General features: G+C 46.2%; 10 non-coding genes and 3 pseudogenes across 10 annotated transcripts; all 13 read right to left on the bottom strand.

The window, feature by feature from the left end:
- Nucleotides 1-401: 401 nt before the first annotated feature.
- On the bottom strand, nt 402-592 carry LOC141199864 (U2 spliceosomal RNA). Its single transcript, XR_012271606.1, has one exon. It is a non-coding gene; the product is annotated as a U2 spliceosomal RNA (small nuclear RNA).
- A 1,121-nt stretch (nt 593-1,713) lies between these two features.
- On the bottom strand, nt 1,714-1,895 carry LOC141200810 (U2 spliceosomal RNA). The gene has a single exon (XR_012272520.1). It is a non-coding gene; the product is annotated as a U2 spliceosomal RNA (small nuclear RNA).
- A 524-nt stretch (nt 1,896-2,419) lies between these two features.
- On the bottom strand, nt 2,420-2,535 carry LOC141201011 (U2 spliceosomal RNA; annotated as a pseudogene).
- Nucleotides 2,536-3,655: 1,120 nt separating this feature from the next.
- Nucleotides 3,656-3,846, bottom strand: LOC141199863 (U2 spliceosomal RNA). The gene has a single exon (XR_012271605.1). It is a non-coding gene; the product is annotated as a U2 spliceosomal RNA (small nuclear RNA).
- A 1,120-nt stretch (nt 3,847-4,966) lies between these two features.
- Nucleotides 4,967-5,157, bottom strand: LOC141199862 (U2 spliceosomal RNA). The gene has a single exon (XR_012271604.1). It is a non-coding gene; the product is annotated as a U2 spliceosomal RNA (small nuclear RNA).
- Nucleotides 5,158-6,277: 1,120 nt separating this feature from the next.
- LOC141199861 (U2 spliceosomal RNA) lies at nt 6,278-6,468 on the bottom strand. Its single transcript, XR_012271603.1, has one exon. It is a non-coding gene; the product is annotated as a U2 spliceosomal RNA (small nuclear RNA).
- A 1,120-nt stretch (nt 6,469-7,588) lies between these two features.
- Nucleotides 7,589-7,779, bottom strand: LOC141199860 (U2 spliceosomal RNA). Its single transcript, XR_012271602.1, has one exon. It is a non-coding gene; the product is annotated as a U2 spliceosomal RNA (small nuclear RNA).
- Nucleotides 7,780-8,900: 1,121 nt separating this feature from the next.
- On the bottom strand, nt 8,901-9,082 carry LOC141200809 (U2 spliceosomal RNA). The gene has a single exon (XR_012272519.1). It is a non-coding gene; the product is annotated as a U2 spliceosomal RNA (small nuclear RNA).
- A 524-nt stretch (nt 9,083-9,606) lies between these two features.
- On the bottom strand, nt 9,607-9,722 carry LOC141201010 (U2 spliceosomal RNA; annotated as a pseudogene).
- Nucleotides 9,723-10,842: 1,120 nt separating this feature from the next.
- LOC141199859 (U2 spliceosomal RNA) lies at nt 10,843-11,033 on the bottom strand. Its single transcript, XR_012271601.1, has one exon. It is a non-coding gene; the product is annotated as a U2 spliceosomal RNA (small nuclear RNA).
- Nucleotides 11,034-12,153: 1,120 nt separating this feature from the next.
- On the bottom strand, nt 12,154-12,335 carry LOC141200807 (U2 spliceosomal RNA). Its single transcript, XR_012272517.1, has one exon. It is a non-coding gene; the product is annotated as a U2 spliceosomal RNA (small nuclear RNA).
- Nucleotides 12,336-12,859: 524 nt separating this feature from the next.
- Nucleotides 12,860-12,975, bottom strand: LOC141201001 (U2 spliceosomal RNA; annotated as a pseudogene).
- Nucleotides 12,976-14,101: 1,126 nt separating this feature from the next.
- Nucleotides 14,102-14,292, bottom strand: LOC141199858 (U2 spliceosomal RNA). Its single transcript, XR_012271600.1, has one exon. It is a non-coding gene; the product is annotated as a U2 spliceosomal RNA (small nuclear RNA).
- Between the last annotated feature and the right edge of the window lie 207 nt (nt 14,293-14,499).

The following is a 14,499-nucleotide window of genomic DNA, read 5'->3' as shown; positions in this document are numbered from 1 at the left end:
GGCTGCTGTTGATAACAAGGGCATTTGCTAAATAGATGGTGTGTGTGCAACAATATACTGAAAGGTCAATTATATTGTGCAGCTTATCTCACCACCTGTAGTTATTTAGGTGAAAGCTCCAAAATGCTTGCCTAATATGTCTGTTTATCCAAAAGGAAGTATAGAGGGAGAGCTAGATAGATAGCATTGCATTACATTACATTACATGGCAATGCAATGCACAGTTGCTGAAGTTGAACCAAAATGAGCTTGTCATCTGGCTTCTGCAACTTTTAACATGAAAAATCCAATGAGGAGAAGAAAAGCAAAGCCAAAGAGTCCATCCCAAAATCCGACAAACAAGCAAAATGAACAAAAAGCATTGAATTCAATTCTTTCTGATTTTCGAAACTGCATTAAAGAAGGGGTGCACCGGTCCTGGAGATACTGCAATACCAGGTCAATGCGTGGAGTGGACAGAGCAAGCTCTTTTTCCATCTCCCTGTTCTAAAAATCCATTTAATATATGGTCCCCAGATAGGGGACGTATCAGATATTAAACTGATAAGAACAGATACTACACTTGATCTTAGCCAAAAGGCCGAGAAGCGATAACCAGAATTGGTTTCCGACTACGGTGCCACCCAAGGATTCTGAAAAGTCCATTTGTGGAGATGGCCACCTGGACTCCCGTTAAGAAGACATGCTGTCAACCTCTAGATCCCTCACATGCCTGCACTTTTCGGCTTGCTGCTGCTGCAATCCACGCGTTTTAGATCTGCATAACTCCACCTCTTTTAGCACAGTACCCTCAACCCCCGGCTGTTCCCACCCGCCTCAACACCGTTGGAAGGGAGGAGAACCAATTAAGGCAGGGGGGGGGGTGGAACGAGCAGCTGTCTACCCTTAGCAGGAGGGTTGCTGATTAATTACCTCTCCTGCTGCTGCTGCTGCTGGCTGTCCAGCAGCAGACTGAAGGTGGCTGCTGCTGTGCGCAGGTATATAAAGGCTCAGAGCCTATTATGACACGCGCAGCCAGCGTTCCATTGCCACATTCCGTCTACTGCAGGCGGGATACCTGGATGGCTGAATGTCACTGAGAAGCTCACAGAGACCGCCATAAGCAACAGTTTAAAAGAATGCCACAGACTAATCAACCAAACTTTTTGGGTTGGTTTCTCTTTTATAGTCTGCAGGCATTAAATGAAAGAAGTCAGTGTTCCAGCAGAGGGAGACAACGTTTCAGAAAAGGCATTGTAGCAAACCAAAAAAGAAATTTTAAGCGCAGCAGAGTAACCAGCTCACATACCTGTTAGCTCAGGTGAGTTTAAAAGGCTGCTGTTGATAACAAGGGCATTTGCTAAATAGATGGTGTGTGTGCAACAATATACTGAAAGGTCAATTATATTGTGCAGCTTATCTCACCACCTGTAGTTATTTAGGTGAAAGCTCCAAAATGCTTGCCTAATATGTCTGTTTATCCAAAAGGAAGTATAGAGGGAGAGCTAGATAGATAGCATTGCATTACATTACATTACATGGCAATGCAATGCACAGTTGCTGAAGTTGAACCAAAATGAGCTTGTCATCTGGCTTCTGCAACTTTTAACATGAAAAATCCAATGAGGAGAAGAAAAGCAAAGCCAAAGAGTCCATCCCAAAATCCGACAAACAAGCAAAATGAACAAAAAGCATTGAATTCAATTCTTTCTGATTTTAGAAACTGCATTAAAGAAGGGGTGCACCGGTCCTGGAGATACTGCAATACCAGGTCAATGCGTGGAGTGGACAGAGCAAGCTCTTTTTCCATCTCCCTGTTCTAAAAATCCATTTAATATATGGTCCCCAGATAGGGGACGTATCAGATATTAAACTGATAAGAACAGATTTTTTGATTGAAGCTGCATCCAAGGCACTGAAAAATGTGACCGAAGTCACACCAAAACAGCGCACGAGGCGAGGATTCATGTGGACCCTTCCCGGAGGAGAGGGTCCCCAATAAACCATCCCCATCCCTCCGAGCCAGAAGGCCACAGCGAGGGTCAGGGATCTCCGATGCTCTCCCTAGCCGAAGCCGGAGAAGAGCCGTTTTCGTGCTCCCAGCTTCCATCTAGGCTGCCACCCTAGTGGAGCTGGAGCCTGTGTTGGTTTCTCAGCCCAAAGCTGACCGGACCTCCGACCGGGTTTATAAAAATTCCCCTTCCTAGCCCGGAGGCCAGGAATAGGGGGGGTTGCTCAGAAAGTATGATTGGCAAAGGTGCGGCGTGCTACGAAGCCAAGTCTTTCTGGGGTTCTCAGTCCCAGTAAGCTTGGACTCCCACCAGGGCGCCTACTCCTGGGGCACATTGCTCCAAAGCCCTCACACTTACCAAGCCTAGTGACTTCGATCCTGGAGGGCCATGTTTTCCATCAGATAACTCTATGAGCCACCTGGCGTACTAACAAGTGCACCAAACCAGTGTGTAATATGCATCAATTTACTAGGGCAGCCCAAGGACAAAACAGCCTTTTCAAAAGATACTACACTTGATCTTAGCCAAAAGGCCGAGAAGCGATAACCAGAATTGGTTTCCGACTACGGTGCCACCCAAGGATTCTGAAAAGTCCATTTGTGGAGATGGCCACCTGGACTCCCGTTAAGAAGACATGCTGTCAACCTCTAGATCCCTCACATGCCTGCACTTTTCGGCTTGCTGCTGCTGCAATCCACGCGTTTTAGATCTGCATAACTCCACCTCTTTTAGCACAGTACCCTCAACCCCCGGCTGTTCCCACCCGCCTCAACACCGTTGGAAGGGAGGAGAACCAATTAAGGCGGGGGGGGGGTGGAACGAGCAGCTGTCTACCCTTAGCAGGAGGGTTGCTGATTAATTACCTCTCCTGCTGCTGCTGCTGCTGGCTGTCCAGCAGCAGACTGAAGGTGGCTGCTGCTGTGCGCAGGTATATAAAGGCTCAGAGCCTATTATGACACGCGCAGCCAGCGTTCCATTGCCACATTCCGTCTACTGCAGGCGGGATACCTGGATGGCTGAATGTCACTGAGAAGCTCACAGAGACCGCCATAAGCAACAGTTTAAAAGAATGCCACAGACTAATCAACCAAACTTTTTGGGTTGGTTTCTCTTTTATAGTCTGCAGGCATTAAATGAAAGAAGTCAGTGTTCCAGCAGAGGGAGACAACGTTTCAGAAAAGGCATTGTAGCAAACCAAAAAAGAAATTTTAAGCGCAGCAGAGTAACCAGCTCACATACCTGTTAGCTCAGGTGAGTTTAAAAGGCTGCTGTTGATAACAAGGGCATTTGCTAAATAGATGGTGTGTGTGCAACAATATACTGAAAGGTCAATTATATTGTGCAGCTTATCTCACCACCTGTAGTTATTTAGGTGAAAGCTCCAAAATGCTTGCCTAATATGTCTGTTTATCCAAAAGGAAGTATAGAGGGAGAGCTAGATAGATAGCATTGCATTACATTACATTACATGGCAATGCAATGCACAGTTGCTGAAGTTGAACCAAAATGAGCTTGTCATCTGGCTTCTGCAACTTTTAACATGAAAAATCCAATGAGGAGAAGAAAAGCAAAGCCAAAGAGTCCATCCCAAAATCCGACAAACAAGCAAAATGAACAAAAAGCATTGAATTCAATTCTTTCTGATTTTAGAAACTGCATTAAAGAAGGGGTGCACCGGTCCTGGAGATACTGCAATACCAGGTCAATGCGTGGAGTGGACAGAGCAAGCTCTTTTTCCATCTCCCTGTTCTAAAAATCCATTTAATATATGGTCCCCAGATAGGGGACGTATCAGATATTAAACTGATAAGAACAGATACTACACTTGATCTTAGCCAAAAGGCCGAGAAGCGATAACCAGAATTGGTTTCCGACTACGGTGCCACCCAAGGATTCTGAAAAGTCCATTTGTGGAGATGGCCACCTGGACTCCCGTTAAGAAGACATGCTGTCAACCTCTAGATCCCTCACATGCCTGCACTTTTCGGCTTGCTGCTGCTGCAATCCACGCGTTTTAGATCTGCATAACTCCACCTCTTTTAGCACAGTACCCTCAACCCCCGGCTGTTCCCACCCGCCTCAACACCGTTGGAAGGGAGGAGAACCAATTAAGGCGGGGGGGGGGTGGAACGAGCAGCTGTCTACCCTTAGCAGGAGGGTTGCTGATTAATTACCTCTCCTGCTGCTGCTGCTGCTGGCTGTCCAGCAGCAGACTGAAGGTGGCTGCTGCTGTGCGCAGGTATATAAAGGCTCAGAGCCTATTATGACACGCGCAGCCAGCGTTCCATTGCCACATTCCGTCTACTGCAGGCGGGATACCTGGATGGCTGAATGTCACTGAGAAGCTCACAGAGACCGCCATAAGCAACAGTTTAAAAGAATGCCACAGACTAATCAACCAAACTTTTTGGGTTGGTTTCTCTTTTATAGTCTGCAGGCATTAAATGAAAGAAGTCAGTGTTCCAGCAGAGGGAGACAACGTTTCAGAAAAGGCATTGTAGCAAACCAAAAAAGAAATTTTAAGCGCAGCAGAGTAACCAGCTCACATACCTGTTAGCTCAGGTGAGTTTAAAAGGCTGCTGTTGATAACAAGGGCATTTGCTAAATAGATGGTGTGTGTGCAACAATATACTGAAAGGTCAATTATATTGTGCAGCTTATCTCACCACCTGTAGTTATTTAGGTGAAAGCTCCAAAATGCTTGCCTAATATGTCTGTTTATCCAAAAGGAAGTATAGAGGGAGAGCTAGATAGATAGCATTGCATTACATTACATTACATGGCAATGCAATGCACAGTTGCTGAAGTTGAACCAAAATGAGCTTGTCATCTGGCTTCTGCAACTTTTAACATGAAAAATCCAATGAGGAGAAGAAAAGCAAAGCCAAAGAGTCCATCCCAAAATCCGACAAACAAGCAAAATGAACAAAAAGCATTGAATTCAATTCTTTCTGATTTTAGAAACTGCATTAAAGAAGGGGTGCACCGGTCCTGGAGATACTGCAATACCAGGTCAATGCGTGGAGTGGACAGAGCAAGCTCTTTTTCCATCTCCCTGTTCTAAAAATCCATTTAATATATGGTCCCCAGATAGGGGACGTATCAGATATTAAACTGATAAGAACAGATACTACACTTGATCTTAGCCAAAAGGCCGAGAAGCGATAACCAGAATTGGTTTCCGACTACGGTGCCACCCAAGGATTCTGAAAAGTCCATTTGTGGAGATGGCCACCTGGACTCCCGTTAAGAAGACATGCTGTCAACCTCTAGATCCCTCACATGCCTGCACTTTTCGGCTTGCTGCTGCTGCAATCCACGCGTTTTAGATCTGCATAACTCCACCTCTTTTAGCACAGTACCCTCAACCCCCGGCTGTTCCCACCCGCCTCAACACCGTTGGAAGGGAGGAGAACCAATTAAGGCGGGGGGAGGGTGGAACGAGCAGCTGTCTACCCTTAGCAGGAGGGTTGCTGATTAATTACCTCTCCTGCTGCTGCTGCTGCTGGCTGTCCAGCAGCAGACTGAAGGTGGCTGCTGCTGTGCGCAGGTATATAAAGGCTCAGAGCCTATTATGACACGCGCAGCCAGCGTTCCATTGCCACATTCCGTCTACTGCAGGCGGGATACCTGGATGGCTGAATGTCACTGAGAAGCTCACAGAGACCGCCATAAGCAACAGTTTAAAAGAATGCCACAGACTAATCAACCAAACTTTTTGGGTTGGTTTCTCTTTTATAGTCTGCAGGCATTAAATGAAAGAAGTCAGTGTTCCAGCAGAGGGAGACAACGTTTCAGAAAAGGCATTGTAGCAAACCAAAAAAGAAATTTTAAGCGCAGCAGAGTAACCAGCTCACATACCTGTTAGCTCAGGTGAGTTTAAAAGGCTGCTGTTGATAACAAGGGCATTTGCTAAATAGATGGTGTGTGTGCAACAATATACTGAAAGGTCAATTATATTGTGCAGCTTATCTCACCACCTGTAGTTATTTAGGTGAAAGCTCCAAAATGCTTGCCTAATATGTCTGTTTATCCAAAAGGAAGTATAGAGGGAGAGCTAGATAGATAGCATTGCATTACATTACATTACATGGCAATGCAATGCACAGTTGCTGAAGTTGAACCAAAATGAGCTTGTCATCTGGCTTCTGCAACTTTTAACATGAAAAATCCAATGAGGAGAAGAAAAGCAAAGCCAAAGAGTCCATCCCAAAATCCGACAAACAAGCAAAATGAACAAAAAGCATTGAATTCAATTCTTTCTGATTTTAGAAACTGCATTAAAGAAGGGGTGCACCGGTCCTGGAGATACTGCAATACCAGGTCAATGCGTGGAGTGGACAGAGCAAGCTCTTTTTCCATCTCCCTGTTCTAAAAATCCATTTAATATATGGTCCCCAGATAGGGGACGTATCAGATATTAAACTGATAAGAACAGATACTACACTTGATCTTAGCCAAAAGGCCGAGAAGCGATAACCAGAATTGGTTTCCGACTACGGTGCCACCCAAGGATTCTGAAAAGTCCATTTGTGGAGATGGCCACCTGGACTCCCGTTAAGAAGACATGCTGTCAACCTCTAGATCCCTCACATGCCTGCACTTTTCGGCTTGCTGCTGCTGCAATCCACGCGTTTTAGATCTGCATAACTCCACCTCTTTTAGCACAGTACCCTCAACCCCCGGCTGTTCCCACCCGCCTCAACACCGTTGGAAGGGAGGAGAACCAATTAAGGCGGGGGGGGGGTGGAACGAGCAGCTGTCTACCCTTAGCAGGAGGGTTGCTGATTAATTACCTCTCCTGCTGCTGCTGCTGCTGGCTGTCCAGCAGCAGACTGAAGGTGGCTGCTGCTGTGCGCAGGTATATAAAGGCTCAGAGCCTATTATGACACGCGCAGCCAGCGTTCCATTGCCACATTCCGTCTACTGCAGGCGGGATACCTGGATGGCTGAATGTCACTGAGAAGCTCACAGAGACCGCCATAAGCAACAGTTTAAAAGAATGCCACAGACTAATCAACCAAACTTTTTGGGTTGGTTTCTCTTTTATAGTCTGCAGGCATTAAATGAAAGAAGTCAGTGTTCCAGCAGAGGGAGACAACGTTTCAGAAAAGGCATTGTAGCAAACCAAAAAAGAAATTTTAAGCGCAGCAGAGTAACCAGCTCACATACCTGTTAGCTCAGGTGAGTTTAAAAGGCTGCTGTTGATAACAAGGGCATTTGCTAAATAGATGGTGTGTGTGCAACAATATACTGAAAGGTCAATTATATTGTGCAGCTTATCTCACCACCTGTAGTTATTTAGGTGAAAGCTCCAAAATGCTTGCCTAATATGTCTGTTTATCCAAAAGGAAGTATAGAGGGAGAGCTAGATAGATAGCATTGCATTACATTACATTACATGGCAATGCAATGCACAGTTGCTGAAGTTGAACCAAAATGAGCTTGTCATCTGGCTTCTGCAACTTTTAACATGAAAAATCCAATGAGGAGAAGAAAAGCAAAGCCAAAGAGTCCATCCCAAAATCCGACAAACAAGCAAAATGAACAAAAAGCATTGAATTCAATTCTTTCTGATTTTCGAAACTGCATTAAAGAAGGGGTGCACCGGTCCTGGAGATACTGCAATACCAGGTCAATGCGTGGAGTGGACAGAGCAAGCTCTTTTTCCATCTCCCTGTTCTAAAAATCCATTTAATATATGGTCCCCAGATAGGGGACGTATCAGATATTAAACTGATAAGAACAGATACTACACTTGATCTTAGCCAAAAGGCCGAGAAGCGATAACCAGAATTGGTTTCCGACTACGGTGCCACCCAAGGATTCTGAAAAGTCCATTTGTGGAGATGGCCACCTGGACTCCCGTTAAGAAGACATGCTGTCAACCTCTAGATCCCTCACATGCCTGCACTTTTCGGCTTGCTGCTGCTGCAATCCACGCGTTTTAGATCTGCATAACTCCACCTCTTTTAGCACAGTACCCTCAACCCCCGGCTGTTCCCACCCGCCTCAACACCGTTGGAAGGGAGGAGAACCAATTAAGGCAGGGGGGGGGGTGGAACGAGCAGCTGTCTACCCTTAGCAGGAGGGTTGCTGATTAATTACCTCTCCTGCTGCTGCTGCTGCTGGCTGTCCAGCAGCAGACTGAAGGTGGCTGCTGCTGTGCGCAGGTATATAAAGGCTCAGAGCCTATTATGACACGCGCAGCCAGCGTTCCATTGCCACATTCCGTCTACTGCAGGCGGGATACCTGGATGGCTGAATGTCACTGAGAAGCTCACAGAGACCGCCATAAGCAACAGTTTAAAAGAATGCCACAGACTAATCAACCAAACTTTTTGGGTTGGTTTCTCTTTTATAGTCTGCAGGCATTAAATGAAAGAAGTCAGTGTTCCAGCAGAGGGAGACAACGTTTCAGAAAAGGCATTGTAGCAAACCAAAAAAGAAATTTTAAGCGCAGCAGAGTAACCAGCTCACATACCTGTTAGCTCAGGTGAGTTTAAAAGGCTGCTGTTGATAACAAGGGCATTTGCTAAATAGATGGTGTGTGTGCAACAATATACTGAAAGGTCAATTATATTGTGCAGCTTATCTCACCACCTGTAGTTATTTAGGTGAAAGCTCCAAAATGCTTGCCTAATATGTCTGTTTATCCAAAAGGAAGTATAGAGGGAGAGCTAGATAGATAGCATTGCATTACATTACATTACATGGCAATGCAATGCACAGTTGCTGAAGTTGAACCAAAATGAGCTTGTCATCTGGCTTCTGCAACTTTTAACATGAAAAATCCAATGAGGAGAAGAAAAGCAAAGCCAAAGAGTCCATCCCAAAATCCGACAAACAAGCAAAATGAACAAAAAGCATTGAATTCAATTCTTTCTGATTTTAGAAACTGCATTAAAGAAGGGGTGCACCGGTCCTGGAGATACTGCAATACCAGGTCAATGCGTGGAGTGGACAGAGCAAGCTCTTTTTCCATCTCCCTGTTCTAAAAATCCATTTAATATATGGTCCCCAGATAGGGGACGTATCAGATATTAAACTGATAAGAACAGATTTTTTGATTGAAGCTGCATCCAAGGCACTGAAAAATGTGACCGAAGTCACACCAAAACAGCGCACGAGGCGAGGATTCATGTGGACCCTTCCCGGAGGAGAGGGTCCCCAATAAACCATCCCCATCCCTCCGAGCCAGAAGGCCACAGCGAGGGTCAGGGATCTCCGATGCTCTCCCTAGCCGAAGCCGGAGAAGAGCCGTTTTCGTGCTCCCAGCTTCCATCTAGGCTGCCACCCTAGTGGAGCTGGAGCCTGTGTTGGTTTCTCAGCCCAAAGCTGACCGGACCTCCGACCGGGTTTATAAAAATTCCCCTTCCTAGCCCGGAGGCCAGGAATAGGGGGGGTTGCTCAGAAAGTATGATTGGCAAAGGTGCGGCGTGCTACGAAGCCAAGTCTTTCTGGGGTTCTCAGTCCCAGTAAGCTTGGACTCCCACCAGGGCGCCTACTCCTGGGGCACATTGCTCCAAAGCCCTCACACTTACCAAGCCTAGTGACTTCGATCCTGGAGGGCCATGTTTTCCATCAGATAACTCTATGAGCCACCTGGCGTACTAACAAGTGCACCAAACCAGTGTGTAATATGCATCAATTTACTAGGGCAGCCCAAGGACAAAACAGCCTTTTCAAAAGATACTACACTTGATCTTAGCCAAAAGGCCGAGAAGCGATAACCAGAATTGGTTTCCGACTACGGTGCCACCCAAGGATTCTGAAAAGTCCATTTGTGGAGATGGCCACCTGGACTCCCGTTAAGAAGACATGCTGTCAACCTCTAGATCCCTCACATGCCTGCACTTTTCGGCTTGCTGCTGCTGCAATCCACGCGTTTTAGATCTGCATAACTCCACCTCTTTTAGCACAGTACCCTCAACCCCCGGCTGTTCCCACCCGCCTCAACACCGTTGGAAGGGAGGAGAACCAATTAAGGCGGGGGGGGGGTGGAACGAGCAGCTGTCTACCCTTAGCAGGAGGGTTGCTGATTAATTACCTCTCCTGCTGCTGCTGCTGCTGGCTGTCCAGCAGCAGACTGAAGGTGGCTGCTGCTGTGCGCAGGTATATAAAGGCTCAGAGCCTATTATGACACGCGCAGCCAGCGTTCCATTGCCACATTCCGTCTACTGCAGGCGGGATACCTGGATGGCTGAATGTCACTGAGAAGCTCACAGAGACCGCCATAAGCAACAGTTTAAAAGAATGCCACAGACTAATCAACCAAACTTTTTGGGTTGGTTTCTCTTTTATAGTCTGCAGGCATTAAATGAAAGAAGTCAGTGTTCCAGCAGAGGGAGACAACGTTTCAGAAAAGGCATTGTAGCAAACCAAAAAAGAAATTTTAAGCGCAGCAGAGTAACCAGCTCACATACCTGTTAGCTCAGGTGAGTTTAAAAGGCTGCTGTTGATAACAAGGGCATTTGCTAAATAGATGGTGTGTGTGCAACAATATACTGAAAGGTCAATTATATTGTGCAGCTTATCTCACCACCTGTAGTTATTTAGGTGAAAGCTCCAAAATGCTTGCCTAATATGTCTGTTTATCCAAAAGGAAGTATAGAGGGAGAGCTAGATAGATAGCATTGCATTACATTACATTACATGGCAATGCAATGCACAGTTGCTGAAGTTGAACCAAAATGAGCTTGTCATCTGGCTTCTGCAACTTTTAACATGAAAAATCCAATGAGGAGAAGAAAAGCAAAGCCAAAGAGTCCATCCCAAAATCCGACAAACAAGCAAAATGAACAAAAAGCATTGAATTCAATTCTTTCTGATTTTAGAAACTGCATTAAAGAAGGGGTGCACCGGTCCTGGAGATACTGCAATACCAGGTCAATGCGTGGAGTGGACAGAGCAAGCTCTTTTTCCATCTCCCTGTTCTAAAAATCCATTTAATATATGGTCCCCAGATAGGGGACGTATCAGATATTAAACTGATAAGAACAGATACTACACTTGATCTTAGCCAAAAGGCCGAGAAGCGATAACCAGAATTGGTTTCCGACTACGGTGCCACCCAAGGATTCTGAAAAGTCCATTTGTGGAGATGGCCACCTGGACTCCCGTTAAGAAGACATGCTGTCAACCTCTAGATCCCTCACATGCCTGCACTTTTCGGCTTGCTGCTGCTGCAATCCACGCGTTTTAGATCTGCATAACTCCACCTCTTTTAGCACAGTACCCTCAACCCCCGGCTGTTCCCACCCGCCTCAACACCGTTGGAAGGGAGGAGAACCAATTAAGGCAGGGGGGGGGTGGAACGAGCAGCTGTCTACCCTTAGCAGGAGGGTTGCTGATTAATTACCTCTCCTGCTGCTGCTGCTGCTGGCTGTCCAGCAGCAGACTGAAGGTGGCTGCTGCTGTGCGCAGGTATATAAAGGCTCAGAGCCTATTATGACACGCGCAGCCAGCGTTCCATTGCCACATTCCGTCTACTGCAGGCGGGATACCTGGATGGCTGAATGTCACTGAGAAGCTCACAGAGACCGCCATAAGCAACAGTTTAAAAGAATGCCACAGACTAATCAACCAAACTTTTTGGGTTGGTTTCTCTTTTATAGTCTGCAGGCATTAAATGAAAGAAGTCAGTGTTCCAGCAGAGGGAGACAACGTTTCAGAAAAGGCATTGTAGCAAACCAAAAAAGAAATTTTAAGCGCAGCAGAGTAACCAGCTCACATACCTGTTAGCTCAGGTGAGTTTAAAAGGCTGCTGTTGATAACAAGGGCATTTGCTAAATAGATGGTGTGTGTGCAACAATATACTGAAAGGTCAATTATATTGTGCAGCTTATCTCACCACCTGTAGTTATTTAGGTGAAAGCTCCAAAATGCTTGCCTAATATGTCTGTTTATCCAAAAGGAAGTATAGAGGGAGAGCTAGATAGATAGCATTGCATTACATTACATTACATGGCAATGCAATGCACAGTTGCTGAAGTTGAACCAAAATGAGCTTGTCATCTGGCTTCTGCAACTTTTAACATGAAAAATCCAATGAGGAGAAGAAAAGCAAAGCCAAAGAGTCCATCCCAAAATCCGACAAACAAGCAAAATGAACAAAAAGCATTGAATTCAATTCTTTCTGATTTTAGAAACTGCATTAAAGAAGGGGTGCACCGGTCCTGGAGATACTGCAATACCAGGTCAATGCGTGGAGTGGACAGAGCAAGCTCTTTTTCCATCTCCCTGTTCTAAAAATCCATTTAATATATGGTCCCCAGATAGGGGACGTATCAGATATTAAACTGATAAGAACAGATTTTTTGATTGAAGCTGCATCCAAGGCACTGAAAAATGTGACCGAAGTCACACCAAAACAGCGCACGAGGCGAGGATTCATGTGGACCCTTCCCGGAGGAGAGGGTCCCCAATAAACCATCCCCATCCCTCCGAGCCAGAAGGCCACAGCGAGGGTCAGGGATCTCCGATGCTCTCCCTAGCCGAAGCCGGAGAAGAGCCGTTTTCGTGCTCCCAGCTTCCATCTAGGCTGCCACCCTAGTGGAGCTGGAGCCTGTGTTGGTTTCTCAGCCCAAAGCTGACCGGACCTCCGACCGGGTTTATAAAAATTCCCCTTCCTAGCCCGGAGGCCAGGAATAGGGGGGGTTGCTCAGAAAGTATGATTGGCAAAGGTGCGGCGTGCTACGAAGCCAAGTCTTTCTGGGGTTCCCAGTCCCAGTAAGCTTGGACTCCCACCAGGGCGCCTACTCCTGGGGCACATTGCTCCAAAGCCCTCACACTTACCCAGCCTAGTGACTTCGATCCTGGAGGGCCATGTTTTCCATCAGATAACTCTATGAGCCACCTGGCGTACTAACAAGTGCACCAAACCAGTGTGTAATATGCATCAATTTACTAGGGCAGCCCAAGGACAAAACTGCCTTTTCAAAAGATACTACACTTGATCTTAGCCAAAAGGCCGAGAAGCGATAACCAGAATTGGTTTCCGACTACGGTGCCACCCAAGGATTCTGAAAAGTCCATTTGTGGAGATGGCCACCTGGACTCCCGTTAAGAAGACATGCTGTCAACCTCTAGATCCCTCACATGCCTGCACTTTTCGGCTTGCTGCTGCTGCAATCCACGCGTTTTAGATCTGCATAACTCCACCTCTTTTAGCACAGTACCCTCAACCCCCGGCTGTTCCCACCCGCCTCAACACCGTTGGAAGGGAGGAGAACCAATTAAGGCGGGGGGGGGGGGGGGGTGGAACGAGCAGCTGTCTACCCTTAGCAGGAGGGTTGCTGATTAATTACCTCTCCTGCTGCTGCTGCTGCTGGCTGTCCAGCAGCAGACTGAAGGTTGCTGCTGCTGTGCGCAGGTATATAAAGGCTCAGAGCCTATTATGACACGCGCAGCCAGCGTTCCATTGCCACATTCCGTCTACTGCAGGCGGGATACCTGGATGGCTGAATGTCACTGAGAAGCTCACAGAGACCGCCATAAGCAACAGTTTAAAAGAATGCCACAGACTAATCAACCAAACTTTTTGGGTTGGTTTCTCTTTTATAGTCTGCAGGCATTAAATGAAAGAAGTCAGTGTTCCAGCAGAGGGAGACAACGTTTCAGAAAAGGCATTGTAGCAAACCAAAAAAGAAATTTTAAGCGCAGCAGAGTAACCAGCTCACATACCTGTTAGCTCAGGTGAGTTTAAAAGGCTGCTGTTGATAACAAGGGCATTTGCTAAATAGATGGTGTGTGTGCAACAATATACTGAAAGGTCAATTATATTGTGCAGCTTATCTCACCACCTGTAGTTATTTAGGTGAAAGCTCCAAAATGCTTGCCTAATATGTCTGTTTATCCAAAAGGAAGTATAGAGGGAGAGCTAGATAGATAGCATTGCATTACATTACATTACATGGCAATGCAATGCACAGTTGCTGAAGTTGAACCAAAATGAGCTTGTCATCTGGCTTCTGCAACTTTTAACATGAAAAATCCAATGAGGAGAAGAAAAGCAAAGCCAAAGAGTCCATCCCAAAATCCGACAAACAAGCAAAATGAACAAAAAGCATTGAATTCAATTCTTTCTGATTTTAGAAACTGCATTAAAGAAGGGGTGCACCGGTCCTGGAGATACTGCAATACCAGGTCAATGCGTGGAGTGGACAGAGCAAGCTCTTTTTCCATCTCCCTGTTCTAAAAATCCATTTAATATATGGTCCCCAGATAGGGGACGTATCAGATATTAAACTGATAAGAACAGATACTACACTTGATCTTAGCCAAAAGGCCGAGAAGCGATAACCAGAATTGGTTTCCGACTACGGTGCCACCCAAGGATTCTGAAAAGTCCATTTGTGGAGATGGCCACCTGGACTCCCGTTAAGAAGACATGCTGTCAACCTCTAGATCCCTCACATGCCTGCACTTTTCGGCTTGCTGCTGCTGCAATCCACGCGTTTTAGATCTGCATAACTCCACCTCTTTTAGCACAGTACCCTCAACCCCC

Source organism: Phyllobates terribilis, unplaced genomic scaffold, assembly GCF_046119375.1.
Source record: "Phyllobates terribilis strain yellow unplaced genomic scaffold, ASM4611937v1 Scaffold_108__1_contigs__length_5656254, whole genome shotgun sequence".
In the NCBI taxonomy this organism is placed as follows: Eukaryota; Metazoa; Chordata; class Amphibia; order Anura; family Dendrobatidae; genus Phyllobates; species Phyllobates terribilis.
Note: the sequence above shows the minus strand (reverse complement) of the source record. Positions and strands in the feature narration are given on the sequence as shown.